Source organism: Dermacentor albipictus, chromosome 7 (genome assembly GCF_038994185.2).
Source record: "Dermacentor albipictus isolate Rhodes 1998 colony chromosome 7, USDA_Dalb.pri_finalv2, whole genome shotgun sequence".
Classification (NCBI taxonomy): domain Eukaryota; kingdom Metazoa; phylum Arthropoda; class Arachnida; order Ixodida; family Ixodidae; genus Dermacentor; species Dermacentor albipictus.
Window position 1 is genome coordinate 40,700,013 of NC_091827.1, and position 16,035 is coordinate 40,716,047.

Sequence of the window (16,035 nt, forward strand, 5' to 3'; positions counted from 1 at the left end):
GCAAACGAAGTGCCCAAATCTGGCAGCTTTATTCACCCTGCAAGTGCTTTTATTAGAAAAGGACAGTATTTCTGGTGCTCGAGCAAGCCCTGTTGCTCTTCTTCAGTATCAGGAAATAAATGCCTGTTTGGACCGAGTTGGCAAGACGACATTCATGCCGACACTGATGTTAGGCTACCTTGTTTGGGTAACGTTGGAGGGCCTGGATTTCTACGATGACATTTAGGCTGACACTATCGGTAATTTTGCTGTCGCTCTTCATAGTCTCGTTGACTCCCATTTTGTCGTATTTGTTGGTCTTCCAATCACGGGTTTCCGTACCGCTTTTCTAACGTCCTGTCCCGGTATCGGTCCTGTATGAACTGGTCGCCCGAGTGTCAACGTGGGCATGGCAGAAGTTACCGTATTGCGCAGTTTTTTGTATTCCAGACTGCACGGCAACAGTGGGTTCGTCGCTAGAAATTGAAAGAAAAACAATTACGTAAAAATCATTGTACAGCTTCCTGCACTGCCCGAAATATAGCAGACCCTCTTTGCTAAAAGCACTGCCGTGTTCTTATGCACAACATTATTACCACTACGGCGGCAATCATCATCATCACCATCAGCCTGTTACGCCCACTTCATGGCAAAGGCCTCTCCCACACTTTTCCAACTACCCCGGTCATGCACTAATTGTGGCCATCTTCTCCCTGCAAATTTCTTAATCTCATCCGCCCACCTAACTTTCTGCCGTCCCCTGCTACGCTACCCTTGCCTTCGAATTCAGTCCGTAACTCTTAATGACCATCAGCTATCTTCCGTACTCATTACAAGTCCTGCCAGTGCCCATTTCTTTTTCTCGATTTCAACTAAGATGTCATTAACTCGCGTTTGTTCCCTCACCGAATCTGCAATTTTCTTATTCCTTAATGTTACACCTATCATTTTTCTTTCCATAGCTCATTGCGTCATCTTTAAATAAGTAGAACCCTTTTCGTAAGCCTCCAAGTTACTGCCCCGTACATGAGTACGGGTAGGACATAGCTGTTATACACTCTTCTGTTGAGGGATAATGGCAACATGCTGCTCATGATCTGGAAATCCGTGCCAAACGCACTCCAGCCCATTCTTCTGATTATTTCAGTTTCTTAATCCGGTTTCGCGGTCACTACCTGTCCTAAGTAGTTATATTTCCTTACTACTTCCAGTACCTCGATACATATCGTAAGCTGCTGTTCTCTTCCGAGACTGTTAAACATTACTTTAGTTTTCTGCAGATTAATTTTTAGACCCACCCTTCTGCTTTGCCTCTCCAGGTCAGTGATCATGCATTTCAATTGGTCCCCTGAGGTAGTAAGCAAGGCAATATCATCAGGGAATCCAAGTTACTAAGGTATTCTCCATTACCTTTTATCCCCAGTTTTCCCAATCCAGGTATCCGAATGCCTTCTGTAAACACGCTGTGAATAGCATTGGAGAGATCGTGTCTCCCTGCCTGAGGCCTTTCTTTATTGGGATTTTGTTGCTTACTTTATGGAGGACTACGGTGGCTGTGGAGCTGCTATAGATATTTTTCAGTTTCATATGGCAGCAATGGTTGCTTTCAAATGCTTCCATTGTACTTTGAGTATAGCCCAGCGAGCATTCGAAGTATGGCAAGCTCTCAGATAAGCTGAAGTTACAATATGAGTTGAATACAATATGAGCTGACATGTTTACTCTATTTTGAGTGTTGTAGTAATAGGCGCCAATTTGTAGGTGATCGTGTCGACCACTGCGATGAAAAGTAGAAAATAGTAGGTGGTGCTTGTCAGCGTCCATCATCAGAGAGCAAACGAAAAGGCTTACACTACCACATACAAGGTTGGATATTTTGGTATTGTGTTTCACATCTGAAAGCAGATGGAGAGCTATGTGACATGGCGTAGTGGAGGGATGCAGATTAGCTTAGACTACATCATATTTTTTAATTGCCTGAATTGTGATACACGAACGTTCTTGCGTACCGCCATTATTGCTACACGAAGAATATAGTATTCAGAAACCATGTTTTCAGTGCAGATTACGACAAGCACTGAGCCGAGACGAGTGAGTGATCAAATCTGTGATTTATGAGGATGAACAGTGCTCTGTTTTTGCAACAGAATATGTAAGGAAAGAGGCATTTGTTACTATTCCTCCTTCTGCAAGAAATTTAGACACTAATGTCCCGCTTATATACAAAACATTTGTTTAATTTTCATTTATTTGTTGTTTGAGACATACAGCTGTCTTAGGTGCTGTAGCAAAAGGCAGTATTCTTGCCTGACAAAAGCCGCAGCACCCAGAGCATGTTGACACTGTGCAGCAAACAACAGCACAAGAAGTGTTACAATTTCGAAAATATGAGAACATATCAAAACAATAAAGAATTCGAATCTTAATCAGAACATGTGAAAAAAGGAAAACAAAACACTAACATTGAGGTACAGAGGAAGTTATACAATAAAGCAGCGAAGAAAATATGTTTTAACAGATTTCTGCAACCTCAAGCTTGATTTCGAAGTTTGTAATTGTTCTAGGACTGTGAAATTATTGTTTAGTATCCTCCACATTTGAAAGTGTAATGCCTGTTTCCCGTAGTTTGTACGAGTAAGCGGTATAGAGATTGGGTCATGTCTTTGGTGGCGAACGTCTGATTAAACTGTATGTGATCAGCTTAACGGAGATGGAACGTCTGGAGCGATAGCTTATGCAAAAGCAGGTGGTCTATATGGGATATGCCAGGCTTATAAAAAAGCGGTTTATTATGTGCAAAAACAGGTAGGCTACAAACTGCCTTACGGCTCTTTTTTGCAGCCTATCTAGCGACATAAGGTTAGTTTCGGTAGACGTTCCCCAGAGCAGAAGGGAATAGTGTAGACGAGAGTGTATTAGTGTGTAATGTAGCTGTTTCCTTACATTCATTGGAATAAGATGCTTTAACATGTTAATCATTCCAATCGCTCTAGGAATGTCAGTTGTGATAGCCTCTACATGACTGGGCCAATACAGGTTTTCGTTAAACCATCGCCTAAAAATTTTATGCACTTCGTATTTTCTATGATGCGCCCCACAAACCTTCACTCGTAGTGGCCCATCAGCTGCTTTCCTTTAATTTTAAATATGACATACTTTGTTTTTTCGCAGTTCAGTTGTATTCTATTTGAATTTATCCAAAAGTTGAGGTCCCCCATTTATGTATTGGCAGCGTTAAATGCTCTAGAATGTTATGATCAGAGAAGGAAACGCTGGTGTCATGTGCATACAAAGTTATGCACGATGTATTTTGGATGTTAACTATATCATTAATACAGAGAAGAAACAAAGTTGGGCCTAGGATTGAGCCCTAAAGAACACCACAGCTTAAATCAAGAAGTTGGGACTTATGAATCTTTTAGACAAACAAACTGCTTACGGGAGCTGACATAGTTCGAATTAAAGCATATGCTACACCTCTTATGCCATACCAGGGTAGCTTTCGAAACAAACTATCGTGATTAATTGAGTCAAAAGCCTTTCGGAAATCCAGAAATACTCCAATAGTGTACGTCTGCTTTTCAGTTCTTAAGTGGTCTTTCGCATGCAAAAGCACTCGCTCAGTAAACTTTTATTTCTGAAACCCGAATTGCGCCGGTGCTATTGCTTTGTTTTTTGTCAAGTGCCCAACTATTCTTTTATTAAACTGCGTTCAGGGATTTGAGAAAAGATAGGGAGGACTGAGATGCGTCTGAAATTATTGAGGTTATCTAATGCACCCCCCTTATGCAGTTCCCCTACTTTCTAATTTTTCATGAGCATGGGAAATTCACCAGTAGATAAGACGAGGTTGCAGATATAAAGTTGCAGTAAGCGACTTCTTTTTTAGTAAAATGCTATGAATAATCAAGAAAATTCAGTTTTATTACGAATTGAAGCTAACTATGCGACAATGGAGCAGGTACTTACCACTGCATCTCTTCATGCACTTGTCGCAGGATGTAAACATATTGCCAGTCGTTGGGCACAAACCAGCTTCTAGTCGGTGGCAGGTGTTTCCAGTAGTATTAAAGTACCAATACTTCACCACAGAGTTACATTTCATTGGCTTTGCTTTCCTGCTACACACTGGTTTGCGTCTCGACTTGGCTGGAAACATGCAAATAAATAAATTGGGCTATTTCTTTTCAATTAAATTTATAGGCAGGCAACAACAGTATCAAGTGACGTGTCACAGGGCTTCTTAATTTGCAAGTGGTGTTGCTGACACTGCTGTCTGCACTCCGTAAATACAAAGGTTACAAAACTGTGCGACCATCGTAGTAAATATTATGGTTCGAGAAAAATTAAAGAGGTCACCCATGTATGTGCCAAGCCAAGCCCAACAAGGAAAGAAAGCTACAATTGTCGCTGATCATTTAAAAGCTTTACGTGGAGCTGTGACTATGTAACATGCGTTCAATAGAAATTTCTTCATATATGATGCCGGGTGCCAAGCACAATGGTTTGCGTTTTACCCAAGTTTAAAACTCCAAATGACGTTCTATAATACTTAGACATCGTTTGTTGCAAAAAGAACTGCAACTGAGGGCTTTCCTTGTTGCTGAATTTATTATGTATTAAGAAAAGTAACGAGATAATTTCAATTTGGCAGTATGGGTTCACAGCAGGAGGCCATCCATCTTTATTAATTTCTACGATACTAAGCTTTGACTTCTTTTGTGAGTTGTGTGCGTTGGTTAAACCAGGCGTATAAACACATATATCAAGGAATTAAAAGCAAACTCTTTGTTCCTATAATTTGCATTGCTTTTCCAGTACGACTTGATAAGCTTAAGTGACATTGAAAGCTAACACACCGAGCGCTGTGCAAGAAGCGTACAGACGTTTGGCTCAGCATTCGACCCTTCAAAAGGACTCATACCACAGCTCGTTGACCTTATTCGCAATATTCTTTTTGTCGAAGAATGATTAAAAGCCTAACTTATGCTCATGTGAGGACATGGGCTGGCCTCAGGCTGCTGTGACTGACCCAGTAGTTCCTAGCAGGGTGCTGTATTGCGAACAGCGAACTATTACCGGTACACAGACAAGCTCTGCGCCGTTTTATGAGATGGCCTAGCTACCACCGCAAGTGCACACATATTTTATTTGTCTAGTTTCTAGTGTTCCTCTCTAATTAGTTCAGTCATTTTCGTTTGATGTAGAAAGCTTTACACGCCACAACGATTAACATCTTCGGCTTTTAGTTAGGCTTCACCCGCTGCGGGGCTCAAGCTACGATAGTTAGCGCACAGCAAGAGCGCAGCATAATCGCTTCCTTAGAAGACATGATAGGCTTAATAACTGAGTCGTAAAAGCAGCAATTGGTTGTAGCGGTAATGACCAATGAACTCTTGAAGCGTGTAAAGCAATTCGTAGTGCTTACGTGTGCTGTCCTAAGTGGCGGCTTCTCACAAAGGCAGGTTTAGTCACAGCTTTTCCTCTTGCTCAGTTTTCCGATCCTTCAATAACCCACCTCCTAGGCCCATATACCCACATAGGCCGGCTCAGCGCCATGAATGAAGCGCTCAAAAAACTACATGCTGATATGTAGAATAGCCTGCTGCCACAGTCACTGAGGAAAACGCTGGGGTCATTATTGTAGTCTCCTCCCACGAGGTCACCAGAAGAACGCGGTGGAATTTTATCCTATGGGGACAGTGGCGAATTTGTGCCTTATACATTTATGATTTCTCCTTGCCTTCTTTTATTGATTTCTCGCATACCTAGTAGGCGACGTCAGGGATTCAATTCTTCCGAGCGCAGTACAACCATGAAAAATGTTTGCTTGTGGTCCTCATTTCGCCTGCACTCTGTCAATCCTAATATTATGCAGCAAGGGGGCACAAATTTGCCTGAGTGGTGACAAACACAGCTGCCGCCAAAATGTTCCCTGCTATCTGCCACCGTCTTCAATGTGAGCTCAGCGTAGAAACACCGAAACCTGGATTACAGAAATGTGTGTTGATTTGTTTTGCACATACTGCCTTATTGAAAAATGTCTATGAGAATTCTATGAGGAATTGATCGAGATGTATGCGCGTCGCAGAGATTTGACTAGAAATGAACGGTATGATATGCATATTGAACAAGCTCTGAGAGAAAATGGGTGAGATCTGTATGATTGTATGATTGTAGATTATGTATGAGGTGTGTGAGGAGGTGTGAGATGTGTACGAACAGTAGTCGTATCAGCAACATGATCTTTGAGGATGGCTATGAACTGCATACAAAGTATCTGCACTTAAGTTGTAGTGCATACAAGAGCTCATTATAGACAGTGAGATTTGTGTTGAGTTGTTGATAGTACATGCAAAAGCATGATCGATGTGCTCTATGATGACAATGAACCATTGTGACACATATACCAGCATAAATTACAGAGCGAATAAAAGGTTCGGAGTTCAACTTCAGGAATTTCATGCAATGAGCACATAGAACCCCATCGAAGCTGGTGTCTGTATTTTTGAAGCTATGATTTTCACTTCGGGACATATTCTCGGATAAACAATTATAGCGATACGACTGCCTTTGCATGACGCATTCCCCGACCAGCCAATAAGCACTGGATAGCACAATGATATTGTCGAAAGATATAATCAGAAAATAATCCCTTTTTCAGAGTAGATCTGCCTAAGATTTCAATGCAATATAGGAGTTGACTACCTTCAAAGTTTCATAATAAAATGCTACATGTTTTTGTCCACACAATAACTGAATCTGGCAATGCAATTATAGCTCATTAGAAGCACTTGAAACAAGGACGAGTTGGCATAGGAGTTTCTCGCTGGCAGTTTGATCAGTGACAGAAGATGCATGCACTTTGTCACGTCCTAATATTGCTTGCATCAAACATGTCACTCAGACACAGTATTGGCCGAACTTGAAGCTGCATATTTTCCTAATAGCCAAGTGCCTCAACCTAAATACCATCAAATACAAGTTTCCTCTCTTTTCATTAGCCATGTTAGTGTCTGGTTATGTCAAACCATAGAAGGCCGGCATGAAATTGGTCATGCATGCCCACATATAAAAAATAAAGGGCAGAACCAAAAAACAAAGTGTAAATGAGTTGGTGAATAGATAGCCAATATAGTCAAAATCCATAGCACTTTGTCACAAATAAATAAAAAAATATCGAAACAAATAGCCATCAATGACTAAAAATCTAATTTCATAAATGCACAACTGCTGGTATGAAAAATTATTTGCACTAAATCTTTGGCCAAGATCATCCACAGGGCGCTGACCGAGCACGGGGAAGACGAAGTGAAGAAACGCCTCGACGACAAGTACCTCCCGGTCACTCCCACAGACAACGCACCCGGACTACCTAGGCGAAACAAACGAGTGGCTAGATCGAGACATTGAAGTATGGGAAGTACGGGTTGCCCTGCACGATCTCAACAGCAACTCCGCCGCTGGTCCCGACCGCGTTACGAACAGAGCGCTGAAAAATCTTAACGAAGCGGCGATAGCGAACCTCACGGCATACTTCAACACTTGCTGGCGAGCCGGATCATTACCTCGGCAGTGGAAAGCAGCCAAGACCATCTTGATTCCCAAGCCGGGCAAGCCACCCAACATTGAGAACCTCCGGCCGATCTCGCTTACGTCCTGTGTGGGCAAAGCGTTGGAGCATGTACTCATGAACAGGTGGCAGAGGTACCTGGAAGATTCGGGGCTCTACCCAAACACCATCATCGGGTTCCGAATCAAGCTCGGAACACAGGACGCCATGATACAACTGAAAAATGACATCCTCGATGATACTACCAACACGAAAGACAAGCGAGCCATCTTGGGTTTGGACCTGCAGAGCGCTTTTGACAAAGTAAGACACTCTGCGATTCTGGCCCAGGTGTCACGGCTAAACATGGGCAAGAGAACTTATGCGTACATCAAGGATTTTTTGACGGAGTGGACTACTGAAATCATCGCCGGTGACCTGCAGCTCCAAAAGAAGAAGCTCGGCAGTGTCGGGACCCCCCAGGGCTCAGTCATCTCGCCATTGCTTTTCAACCTTGTAATGATAGGGGTGGCCGAGCGCCTCTCACGAGTCGCGCGGGTCCGACACACCATCTATGCCGACGACATAACGCTCTGGGTCCCAGGAGGAAGCGACGGACACATCGAGAATACATTGCAAGAGGCGGTTGACGCTATCGAGGAGCAGCTGGACGGGTCTGGGCTCGTCTGCTCCCCAAGCAAGTCTGAGCTTTTGGTGGTTCCTCCGAAAAGGGCAGCTAGGAAGACGAAAGGCAACGAGCCTGCGAGAGAGCAAGACACAATAAAGATCAAGACGAGCGGTGGTCACATGATCCCGGCTGTCGAGAAGATCCGAGTGCTGGGGATGCTGATTGAGCGCAAACGAGTCAACGGCGAGACGGTCAACCGTCTGGCGGCCAAAGTCACCACGGCCATCCGCCTCATTAAGAGGGTGTCGCACAGAACAGCAGGCATGAAGGAAGAAAGCCTCACCCGGCTAGTGGAATCCTTCGCTATAAGCCACATTAGATACGTTGCTGCTTTCCACAACTGGAGGCAGTGCGAACGCAATAAGATCAATGCGCTCATACGCAAAGCGTACAAGGCTGCACTCGGACTTCTCGACTGCACAAGCACCGACAAGTTCCTGGCCTTGGGAGTGCATAACACCCTGGAGGAAATCGCCGAGGCGCAGAGGACCGCTCAGCTCGCGCGGCTATCAGAAACAAGAACGGGCAGACAAGTGCTGCGTGACCTAGGCCTGGGACCAAAGGAAATGGGACCCGAAAATACAGAGGTGCCTGTACCGGACGCAATTAGTAGATGGCTACGGGTATGTCCGGTGCCAAGAAATATGAACCCTGAGTTCCACAAAGAGCGGCGGGCGGCGAGGGCCAAGGCGCTCATCGATCTCCATGCCAAAGACAGGGGTGCCGTGTTTGTGGACGCGGCAGAGTATCCCCATGACAGAAAGGCATTCGCCGCTGCAGTCGTCGGGGCATCGACCGGTGCAACTAGAACAGCGGCGAATGTGCGGACTCGAGGGGCGCATCAAGCCGAGGAGGTGGCCATTGCTTTGGCCATCGCCGACCCCGAGTGCACGACTGTGCTCTGTGATTCTAGGACGGAAGTGAAAAATTACGCCAGAGCAAGGGTGTGTGGTGAAGCCGCGCGTGTGCTGCGTGTGGTCGATCTCGCGAGTGAAAGTCGGTGTGTGGTGATAAAGTGGTTTCCGGCCCACATGGGCAGTGATGTGTCGGATCGCGGCAACGCTAACCACAACGAGACGGCGAACGCGGCGGCGCGAGGACTAACCAAGCGTGCCGCTGCTACTACAGCCGACCCGTCGTGGTGGTGGGAAACCAAGGACAAAATGACTTCGTACAATGAAATTGTGAAATGGTACCGACTAGAGCGAAGGACTATGCCGCCACCTCATCCGGGCTTGACCCGTAAGGAGGCGGTTTTATACCGACAACTTCAAACGGGGTCGTTATTCACCCCGGTGCTGATGAGGCACGTGTGTCCAAGTGTTTATGAAAGTGATCTGTGTTGTGTGTGCCGAAAGGAAAGAGCCACTGCAGCTCACATCCTTTGGGACTGTGCTAAGAATCCGCATGAAGCTGCAACACTAACAACGATCCCGCCGCGGCTCGAGGCCGCAACGAGATGCTATGACCAAGATGTTCAAACCCAGGCCGTCCAGCAGATCTCGGCGGCCCTCGAAAGGCAACGACCGAGCGAAACCAGAGGGAGGCTGCCACCCCAAAGGAGGGGCAGGCGCGGTCGACCAAAGGGAATAGTGCGGCCGCGGCCGAAGTAGAGGCGCCACACGCCGCGAAGACGTCATGGCCGCGTCACGGTAACGCCTCCCTAACAGGGGAAGGCTAACCGTTCTGCAGGCGTTCAGAACAAAGTTTCGTCACTCACTCACTCACTAAGTCTTTCACAACTTGCTGAGAGAGCTTAACCTAGTAAAAATTGTCCTACGCGCTTAGCAGTGGCAAAAAAACGAGATTAGCATCGCAACTTGGTGATCATTATCTGCTTACATACTACAGAAAACTGAATTTGAAATTAAAGGAGAAATGACAAAGCAGTTCGTGTGCCCATGATGGTTAAGCGCACTGGAATGCCGTTCCATTCGTTGAAAGCTGACCTCGATCCAACCAAAATGTAAGTGTCCCTACATTGAAGCAGGGTCTTTAAATGACGAAAATGTAGCACATCTTGGCATTTGTGGACGCAGACACCAAATAAAAAACACCTTTGCAAAGCGCTGCCACAATAACGACGCATGTCAGACGTGTGCGCACGAATAAAGAATGCAGGTAGTTTCCGAAAGCACTCGTGAAATACTGTACGGCTGTTCTTACGCGTTCGACGCATATCGGAAGCGCGCGCGCACACACACACCGAACGCGATCAGTTTCCGAAAGCACTCGCGAAAGATGGTACGGATGTTCTGACAAGAAAGGCAAATCTAGCCGGCGTGTCACCATTGCCCGATGCACAAACAGCACCACTCATGAACAGTACACACCCGTAGAACGGTGCACAACAAGCCGGAAGAGTGCGCACCAGTCGACACCAAATCCATCGTCAATTACGCCGCTGAGAAACACGACCACATTCTAACATTCACAAACTAAACGACAATGCGCTGTGAACTTCAAACAAATATTACGGCACTGACCGGTTGATACGGCTGCTCCGCAGGCTGTCCTCGCTGTTGAAAGCAACGTCACCAAAGTTGTTGAAACAGGCCACCTAACACGCACAACATGGAAATACAAGTCTACAATACACCACAACAATCTGTCGGCTATTATGGGCAGCTTCCTAAAGCTCATATACTAGCTGAACACATTATATGTTTCATTTTTCCCTGAGGGCAAATGCCCTTGGCGGTCCTCTCGTTTAGGCTATAGTCCGTACAAAATTAGTGTTGTCGGGAACGATCCATTTCCTCATATTTACAAACACATGGGGCGTGCGCCTACACTAGCAAGTTTGTCTCGAATGCTATAAAGGCCCGCCCGCTTACTGACCTCCTCGAGAAAGAGCTTCCTTTTTCCTTGCATGATGATGAAGCCACACACCGGGTAACGGCCGGGGCATTGGAGTCGCCTCGAAAGCGCTATTGGGTACTACAGCCCATCCGCTGTCTAGAGCAGAATACACCTGCTCTATTACTCAGCAGGAGATTGTAGCTCGCATATGGGCCATCACCAACGTTCACCCCAATTATAATGTCAGGTACTTTTATCTGGATAGCGACACTCTTGGCGCTCGCGTCGCTTTGATCCGGAAAAATTCCTGCTTTTCGTAGATAGTTACAATATCGGTAAAAGTCCGCTCTGAAATCCGTCCAAAGCTGCCCTGAGAAACCTGAGGCCGTTAGACACTAAGATTCACAACCATGTAACATTCGTTTCTTCGCTTTGCCATAGTGGTAACAAGCAACACCACGACGACTTTTTCCCGACGCTCTCATATATTAGGCCTTACGTCCATGCTTGCTGGCGTACTCCTACGCGTGTTGTTTCCCCATTTGTGCATTCTATTGCTGCTGCTCTTATGGCGTCGATTTCTATGAAATGATTAAGTGAAAAAGAAGAGGTGGTAAGAAAACCGCACGTTTGTATTTTGTGTGTTTGCGGTTTGTCCTTGTTCACGATGGCTGACATGAGCCCTTGGTGTAATTACAGGATTAAATTCGTGCGTTATAAAAGGTGAACGAAACTCGCATTGATTCGACCAATTGTATGCGTCAGAAAAAATAAGTATCTTCAAGAGTGGCAAAGTTTTGCACAAAGGAACTGCGCAAATGTGGAATTATTGTAAGTAATACGTAATACTTGCAAATTTTCTATCCGAAATGTATTATTAAGTATACTCACGCAAGCAATAGTCTACGCACTTTTCCTCAGATGCGAACCGATTGCTGTTTCCATTGCAGCCACCGTAAATAAAATATTTGCAACCTGCAACCGTTTCTTCAAAATACCAACTTGGTTTGGAAGCTTTACACGGCCCAGGATCAGGCTTCTTGAGACATGCTCCTGGTTCTTTCTTTTTTGACAGAAAGGCTGAAAATAAAAAAATTGAATTGGTATTGTGTCGTTTCGGGAGCTTGGGCTGTTAGTTGCGAAAGTTTATATTTGTAATATTAATCACTGGTCTGTAGGTATTCTGCACGAGCAATGTGTATCTTATGACGTAGTGCTACTTAAACACAAATAAATGTGAGCTATTCTTCCGACTCTACCAAAAGTTGAGTCGCTAGTGCAAATATAGCTCAATGATAGTTCTTGATCTCCATTACTGCAAGAAAGGCACATTAGTTGCGTTATAACTGGAGATGCATATCCTAGCAATTAACCAAATTTCACTAAGCTTTACATAATTCCGACACATGTTGAAACCTAGTATTCGGCCTCTAGCTATTGAGACAGTTGGACTCAGCACGAACACAGGGGACTGAATGCTGACAGTAATGATTCAGTCTAAGAACTGCTAAGAAATAATGTTTGTAACTCTCTTTGTCTCTCAAGGCGATACCGATTATGAAAAGATTATTAGGGCGACATCAGTTGCAAGATATTCATTCCTATAGGACGCCACAAGTTACATTGGGGTTCTACTTCTTTTTGAGCTCCAATGCATACAATGGTCATTTCGTAAACAATCAAAGAAGATGAAACGCTCAATTTTTGATGCAATCTTTTGGTTCTATACCTCAGCATGGTGCTATAATCAGTACTCCTTCCATATAGACATGCCTTGCAAACTTTCTAGCTGCATTTTGTAATTGGCAATATACGTCACAAAGCAAGTCCAGAACTAAATTTGAACAAGTCCCAATAAAAGGTGCTAAAGTTAGGTTGCCAGTTTTCTCCGCGCTTAGGGGGAAATTCTTTCAAGGTCTAGAATCGTGATATTCCCGACCAACAGCTTCTGAAATGTTAAAGAAAGTTGTTTACAAAATATAATGCTTTGTTTTTCTTGTTTATTCGATCGTAATTTGAGAAGAAGGTATGTGGTTAAACCCTCAGCCTAAGTCAAAGGCCTTTTTCATAGACTCCTATTTCAGTAGTTTTGATAGCACTAAGCGTGAGTGATACTATAACCATACACTCATATGATAAATTGAATACCGATCATTGTTGTTGAAACAGATCATATTTATGACAACAAGTGTAAATATTATGTCATAGTGTAGATCGATGTGCCTTCTACGGGCAGTCAACACGAAATCCCCAAATGCTCCTTTTTGCGAAGCATTCTCCTAAACTATTTTTGTAAGAGTAATGGCTGATGTATACTGATATTGCGGATCTGCTGTTATAGCTCTCAACGTTTCGTGGCAGGTCGTGTAACGTTCCCTTAGGATATCTCTTAGTGCCAGCATGACACACTTATTGTAATGAAATACTTCTAAAAATGTATGTTGTGTTGTATTTAAAGACGTCTATTCCCACTGATGTGCACAGGTACATATTATTTCTGCTTATTTCCTCTCTGAATATATATATATATATATATATATATATATATATATATATATATATATATATATATATATAAATGTGTGTGTGTGTGTGCTTCTAATATAGGTATACTGCGGACATATTACGTCACGTTCTCTTTGTAGAATTCCGTATTTATTTTAGTTAGCTCTTAATGTTTGAAAAGAAGAAAGCAAGCCTTATTTGTCGAACTTAATATTGTATTCAAACAATGGTGTGTGTTGCTGCTCTGGCATTTCTGCTTATCATGCACATGTCCAAATTTTGGGTGAAAAATGCTCACAGTGGGGTTTTCAAGCTGACGGATCCACCTTGTAAAAGCCGAGAAGCTGGTGGTGGCTACATAGTCTCCTCGAATCTACCGAAATACCCACCACCTTTTCCACCATCACTAGCCATGTTTCTAGATGAAATATTGTACTCATTTTTCTGCAGGAGGAGCAAGAAATAACTTTACTAACGGCGCGCCATGATCGTGACTGTCAACCTTACTTTAATTATCGCTTGCGATAACGTGTAATAATTTAAAATGAGTGTATACATGAATGCATCATACAATCAAAATAGACAGGATCATAAAATTATAACATTCAATACCGTACCGTGATAGGTAACATATTAACAGTATGTGTTGCAAGAACAACTGATAATAATGGCTTCATTGTCGTCCCTTGAAGTCTAGGGTTTGACGAAAACTCGTCTGGCGAGGAAATAACATGGCTGAATAAACGTACACTCGCCAACTGAAAAAATTACAAAACACGGATTGACGTTTCGGCGCCGAATACGGGTGCCTTGTTCACAATGAGCGAATGCATGGTGGTCTTTATTATTTATTCTAAAGACCACCATGCATTCGCTCATTGTGAACAAGGCACCCGTATTGGGCGCCGAAACGTCAATCCGTGTTTTGTAATTTTTTCAGTTGGCGAGTGTACGTTTATTCAGCCTTGTCGTCCCTTAGTATCGCAGCTAAGGTTTATCGTCTTCAGTGAGTGCATCATATTGCATAGACGAGGCTTAGTTGCGTGCACGTATTTATGCTGTGCTAGTGGCAGTGTGCGGTGGTAGTCCCCGCATACCACCTCCAGCTTAGCATCAATTTTCTTGGTAGTGTGTTCCTTGGAATGTGGAAAACAGACGACTGTTCGTGCTTCAAAGACCTTTAACGATGAATGTTGGTATTCCTGTACTGATTCCGTAAAAGTGTTCGGCAGTACTGTACAGAACAAAAATTTTGCACTTTGGAAAACGTTTTATATTTATTCCTACTGTGGATGTCTTTCCCATGTTTATAGTACTGACAGTACGGATTTTATTAGCGCCTTCCGACTTCGTTTACTGTCCTTACACTCTACGAAAATAGCATGTTTGTTCCGATTTTTTTGCTATTCATTGTAAGTTTGGCACTACATTAAAAACTACCTAAATTACCATACAACTCTGATAGTTCTAAAAGTCTCCATCTCGTAGCTCACATGCAATTATTGATGCAAAATTATTGATGTGGTTGCTATATTGAGAATTTTTAAACGATGCCCGTGTTGATTTCGAACTTACTTTTTTACCTCATACGAACCTCATTTTGTGCAGCATGACACCTACATCCAGTACCATGCCAATTGGTTTTTATTTTCAGTTGCCTGCTTCTTCTCCACGATATAATCGCTGTCTTCTCTAGGCACACCCGTAACCTTCTTCGTAAACAAGATAATATGGCGTGGTAGTATTTGGTGTGCAGGAGTCTCTTCGACTATTCCATTAAATATGTGAATTTTGTAAGGGTTGATAGTACACGCAGGCGCTTGTTCTCCAGTCTGACAGTAAATTTAGAGAAACATATCAAGCAACCTTTTATCTAACGGAAGAGCATTACCCTCCATTTTCTTAGCAATCCGCCTAACATGCGCATTTGGGAAAATACCTACCCTGCACATTGATTCCATATACGAGAAGAACAAGGCAGAAGCTCTGAAACTTCATTGTGAGCCTGGGACGTCAACGTTACAAAAGAAGCTCAGCCTTTCCGATGGACAAATGGCTGACGAGACTCACCGTCCTTATATAGATGCCATTTTCCACGATGGCCTGACAGCTGTATTCATTGAAACGACCAGAGAATCGCTGAAGAAGACAAATGGACATTTCTATGGTGCGGTGTTCGAAATTGTTGCTACGCTCGGGCAAGAGCGTTATTTAGAAACAAACGCAATGACACCTAAAAAATTAAATTGTGGAGGCTTACGTGCCAGATTCACGATCTGAGTACGAGGCAAGCCGTAGTGAGAGAACCAGGGAATAATTTGTACTACCTGAGATTCTGTAACGTGCGCCTTATTTTATGTACACGGGCGTTTTGAGATTTAGCCCCACCCAAATGCAGCCACCGTGGCCGGGATTTCAATCAGCAACCTCATGCTTAGCAGCCAAACTTCCCATCTACTAAGCGCCCACGGCCGGCACAATTATTTTTCCTCCGTGAGTAATCGGCGGC

General features: G+C 43.8%; 1 long non-coding RNA gene across 1 annotated transcript; it reads right to left on the bottom strand.

Moving 5' to 3' along the window:
• Positions 1 to 52: 52 nt before the first annotated feature.
• Positions 53 to 15,568, bottom strand: LOC135921001 (uncharacterized). The gene is made up of 4 exons (XR_010570409.1): positions 15,470 to 15,568; positions 11,913 to 12,101; positions 3,949 to 4,128; positions 53 to 455 (listed from the first exon to the last, which is right to left on the bottom strand). It is a non-coding gene; the product is annotated as an uncharacterized lncRNA (long non-coding RNA).
• Positions 15,569 to 16,035: the final 467 nt, after the last annotated feature.